This window comes from Leucopleurus acutus, assembly GCF_964270905.1.
Source record: "Leucopleurus acutus genome assembly, chromosome: 16".
In the NCBI taxonomy this organism is placed as follows: domain Eukaryota; kingdom Metazoa; phylum Chordata; class Mammalia; order Artiodactyla; family Delphinidae; genus Leucopleurus; species Leucopleurus acutus.
Genome location: NC_139158.1, coordinates 65,144,697 through 65,150,501, shown reverse-complemented (window position 1 = coordinate 65,150,501; position 5,805 = coordinate 65,144,697).

The following is a 5,805-nucleotide window of genomic DNA, read 5'->3' as shown; positions in this document are numbered from 1 at the left end:
TAGAGGGAAAGGAGACACAGATAGTTTAAGTAACCTGCCTGTGATTATACTCTGGTCATTGGAGGAGATAGGATTTTATTTCTGTAAGGTCGGTAGTAATGTCCCTTCTTCTCTTTCTGATTGTAGTAATTGAGTCTCCTCCCTTTTTGTCTTGGTCAGTCTAGCTGAGGATTTGTCAGGTTTTACAAGCTTTTCAAAGAACCCACTTTTGGTTTTGTTAATTTTCTCTAATGTTTTTCTGTCCTCTATTTCATTAATGTCTGCTCTAATCTTTATTTCCTCCTGTTTGATTTAGGTTTAATTTTCTCCTCTTTCCTCTTTTATAGTGTCTTAAGGTAGAAGGTTAGGTTTTTTTTTTTAACATCTTTTTTTTTTCATTTTAACATCTTTATTGGAGTATAATTGCTTTACAATGGTGTGTTAGTTTCAGCTTCACAACAAAATGAATCAGTTATATATATACGTATGTTCCCATATCTCTTCCCGCTTGCGTCTCCCTCCCTCCCACCTTCCCTATCCCACCCTTCCAGGCGGTCACAAAGCACCGAGCTGATCTCCCTGTGCTATGCGGCTGCTTCCTACTAGCTATCGGTTTTACATTTGGTAGTGTATATATGTCCACGCCACTCTCTCGAAGGTTAGGTTTTTGACTTGAAATCTTTCTTCTTTTTCAAAAAATAAGCCTGTGCAGTTATGAATTTCCCTTCAAGCAGTGCTTTAGCTACATCCCATAAGTTTTGATATTTTCATTCATTTCATAGTATTTTCTAATTTCCCTTGTAATTTCTTCTTTGCATCATTTATTGGTTACTTTTTAAAATAATTATTTATTTGGCTGCACCAGGTCTTAGTTGCAACATGCAGGATCTTTGTTGCTGCATGCAGGATCTTTAGTTGTGGCATGCAGGATCTAGTTCCGTGACCAGGGATCGAATCTGGGCCCCCTGCATTGGGAGCACGGAGTCTTAACCACTGGACCACCAGGGAAGTCCCTCATTTATTGGTTATTTAGGAATATGTTTGGTTTCCATATATTTGTGATTTTTCCCAAATTTCTTTTTGTTATTGTTTTCGAATTTCATTGCATTGTGCTCAGAGAACATACTTTGTATTATTTCAGCGCTTTTAAATCTATTGAGGTTTTTTTTTTTTCTTTAATGCTCTCTTTTTTTTTTCTTTGCGGTACGCGGGCCTCTCACTGTTGTGGCCTCCCCCGTTGTGGAGCACAGGCTCCGGACGCACAGGCTCAGCGGCCATGGCTCACGGGCCTAGCCACTCTGCAGCATATGGGATCTTTCTGGACCGGGGCATGAACCCGTGTCCCCTGCATCAGCAGGCGGACTCTCAACCACTGCGCCACCAGGGAAGCCCTGAGGTTTGTTTTATGGCCAAGCATGTAGTCTATCCTGGAGAATGTTCCATGTGCACAAGAGAAGAATGTGTATCGTGGTGTTGGGTGAGTAGTTCTATAGATGTCTGTCAGGTCTAGGTGGTTTATAGTGTTGTACAAGTCTTCTATTTCCCTGTTGATCTTTTGCCTAGCTATTCCATCCTCTTTTTTTTCTTTTTGGCTGTGCCACATGGCTTGTAGGATCTTAGTTCCCTGACCAGGGATTGAACCTGTGCCCCCTGCAGTGGAAGTGTGGAGTTTTAACCACTGGACTGCCAGGGAATTTCCTCCATTCATTATTGAAAGTTGGGTATTGAAGTGCCCAACTTTTATTGTTGAATTGTCTTCTTCTCCCTTCATTTCTGTCAGTTTTTGCTTCATATATTTTGGTGCTCTGTTATCAGGTACATATATGTTTAAAATTCTTATATCTCCCTGATGGATTGACCCTTTTATCATTATAAAATGTCCCTCTTTATCACTAGTAGAGGATAATATTCTTTTTTTTTTTTTTTTGGCCTAGCCATGCAGCTTATGGAATCTTAGTTCCCTGACCAGGGATTGAACCCAGGCCCTCAGCAGTGAAAGTGTGGAGTCCTAACCACTGGACCGCCAGGGAATTCCCTAGGGGATAGTATCTTAAACCCAGTCAGTGTGATTCTCAAGCCCATGTTCCTAACCTCATACCAACTGTCCTGCTTCTGGAAGGTGCATCTTCAGGTATTCCTCCAGCTCTTGTGTTCTCAGTCATTCCAGACTCACCCAAGTGTTCTATGTCAGCTGGATCTTCCTGCCCTGGGTCTTAATAAGACAGCTGAAATTCCATTCTGTGCTCTGGGCAAGTCCCAAACCCTTCTCAGGATGCCTGCAGATTACTAGACGTTTTCACTCTTCATCTTGGGCCCTGGAGCCTGCTTGCCCACGAGCATGCCCTGGTTCTGTAAAGTCTTCACAGTTCAATCACTTTTGCCTTCACCTCTCCCGGTGTCTCCCCACAGTCTCCCCATCCCTCACCAAACCTTGCTTACACAGGTGGAGTAAGCCATTTACTGTAGGAGGGTGAGAGGGAAGGCGTACTTTACAGAATCACAGAGGACTTCCATTTCCATGTTCTCCATCCACGGGCATCCTCTGGTGCCTCAGCTCCTGGAAGATTTGTCATGGCCCAACAGTATCCCGCCTTCCATCACCTGTCCCAGGCTCTGGTCTCCTCTCCCTTCTATTTCGAGGTCCTTCTTCTCTCTCCCCTCACCCCCTTCCTGTCTGTAGCAAAAGCAAATTTCCCTCTCTGCTTTCTGCCGAGTGACTTAATGGGTGCTTTTGTTGTCTTTGTTTCTTTGGATTCTCAAGGGTCAGGCTTTGTCTGCTTTGGTGGAGCGCCTTAAGGAATTTCCCTAAACCCAGACTAACTTAAGAGTAGTGGGAGGGACCTCCCCGGTGGTCCAGTGGTTAAGAATCCGAGCTTCCAATGCAGGGGGCCTGGGTTCAATCCCTGGTCAGGGAACTAGAGCCCATATGCCGCAACGAAGAGTTCGCATGCTGCAACTAAGACCCAGTGCAGCTAGCTAAATAAATAAATTAAAAAAGAAAAAATATATATATATATATTAAAAAAAAAAAAGAGTATTGTGGGACCAGCAGTTAGATAAGAAAACTTTCCACCTGGCTTTGCTGGGTTTATTGTCCTGCCTTTCTGCTGTGGTTGGGTGAAATGTTGGCATTTCCTGGACATTTTGATTATTTGTGGGAGCAGAATATTTGAAGCCAGGAGTTTTCAGAAGAGTCTCGAGATATGTGATGCTGAGTGAATCATCAGTCTGAGGCCCAGGGAGCGCCTACAGCAAGTTAGTGGTGGAGCCAGTCCTCAAGCCCCAGCCCTGGGATGTACCTTGACCCTGGTGGACCTTGATGCTGATGTACCTTGGGTCATTCCCTTCCCATCCCTGAGCCCAACTTGCCATATGGGAAATGGGAATAAGAGCACTGTCTCGTCCCAAGACTATTGTGAGAGATAAATGACAAAATGCTTATGCCACACGCTGCCTAATGCTTGGCAAATAGCAAGGGAAAGTTACACAAAAAATCTTCACTTAGTTACATTCTATGACTTCTGACAATTTTCTAATCTGTTTCACAAATCAGTGTGTATGTGTTTCATATGGGCAAGACAGGCTTCTGCAGTAAATCCATAGCAAGAGAATACTTGCTTTTTGCACGGAATAGCAGGAAGCACCCCAGAGAAAGCTGTTATTTTTGGTAAAGAGCAAAGTATATGTCCACACAAGAATTTGTGCATGAATGTTCATGGCAGCCTTATTCATAATAGCCCCAAATTGTAGGCAACCCAAATGTTTATCAACTGGTGAAAGAATAAATTGTGTTAGATCCTTACAATGGAATACTACGCAGCATTGAAAAGGAACCATAGATACATGCAGTAACAGAAATGAATCTCAAAAATATGCCAAATGGGACTTCCCTGGTGGCGCAGTGGTTGAGAGTCCACCTGCCGATGCAGGGGACAGGGGTTCGTGCCCCGGTCCGGGAAGATCCCACATGCCGCAGAGCGGCTGGGCCCGTGAGCCATGGCCACTGAGCCTGCACGTCCAGAGGCTGTGCTCCTCAATGGGAGAGGCCACAACAGTGAGAGGCCCACGTACTGAAAAAAAAAAAAAAAAGAAAAAAGCCAAGTGAAAGGAGCCAGACACAAAAGAGTAAGTATTGTATGACCTACTCATTTAAAATTCTAGAAAAGGCAGAGAAATCTGTAAAAGGTAGATCAGTGGTTGCATGAACTGAGAGATAGGAAGAAGGGCTCAACCAAAAAGGGGAATGAACAAACATTTGCCAAAACGAATTTCATTCTGCATTTAAAGTGGATAAGTTTTATTTAAAACCAAAAAAAAAAAAACCCAAATGGTTCACAGACAAAGCAATAGTAAAGAGAAACAAATGCAACAACAACAAACGTTTAAATTTAATCATACATTAAATTTAAGTTGGGGGACTTCCCTGGCAGTCCAGCTAAGACTCTGAGCTCCCAATGCAGTGGGCTGGGTTCGATCCCTGGTCAGGGAACTAGATCCCACATGCTGCAACTAAGAGTTCGCATTGCCACAACTAAAGATCCCACATGTCACAACGAAGATCCTGCATGCTGCAACTAAGACCCAGTGCAGTCAAATAAATAAATAAGTATTTTTAAAAAACATTTTAAGTTGGGAATTCCCTGGCGATCCAGTGGTTGGAACTCCATGCTTTCACTGCTGAGGATGTGGGTTCGATCCCGGGTCGGGAAACTAAGATCCTATAAGCTGTGTGGCTCAGCCAAAAAATAAATAAATAAATTTAAGTTGATCAGCAGCTTACATACATGCTCTTTGTTCACTTGGTTGTAAATTTACTTTCTCATCATCCTAGTTGGGTACATTTTACAGCTCAGCGTCTGGATAAACAAAATCCTTTAAGATCCAAATACCTTGTGCCTGACAGTTCCCCTTTAGCTGAGGTGAATTTCTTTCTGAAGGGAGGATTTATATCCGACTTCATATTTTTCTTTCTCAGAGGTGAGGAACACTTATATTCTGCTTCTGTAGGTCTCTATCCTTAGAGCAGGGGGGACGTGCTGGCGGGTTTCGGCCAGGGCAGTGACATGGTCCCATATACTTGGAAAGAGCAACTGGAAACTGCCCTGTGGAGGATGGATGAGAGGCACGTGGGGGGAGAACCAGGAAGGCCGCTTAAGAGGCTGGTACAGTTCATGGAGCCGTACGCTTCAAATGTATGCATTTTTCTCTCTATAAATTATATATTATATTCAGTTTTTTAAAAAATGAGAACAAAAAGACTGTTGCAATAGTCCACGTGAAGTCCAGTGGCCAGAGAAAGGGGCTCCAGGCCATTCTGAGAGCAGTGGGACAAGTCTAGGGACTTGAGTGGGATCCTGATTGTAGAACTGACAGGGTTGGAGGAGAGGTTGGGAATCTGAGAGGAAGTACTGGGGGAGGAATGGGGGGCCAGGAGAGGGAGGGAGCCAGGTCATATTTGAGCACTGAAGATGAGCATTTCTGAGTGGGTCTCAGGGGCCCTGGCTGAGTGAATAAACTTACTTTGTAGCTCTCGGATTCCGCTAGGATGGAGCTGAGAAAAGACCTAGACCCCGTCCTCGATTGTCATGGCTCAGTGGGGAAAGGGGATAGTCTTCTTGGGCCGGTTGGGGAAGGCATGGAGGGACTTTGGGGGAGGACGTAGACGTCCCTTTATGACCCCTCCTTCGTACACCCTCCTTACCTGTTTGCCTCCCAGATCTGAGGGTGGGGGATTAGTAACCAAGTGATAAGGGTCTGACCCACCTGGGTGTGAATTCTAGTTCTGAAGTTCCCTAGCTGTGTGACGCTGGACAGGTGGCTTAACAT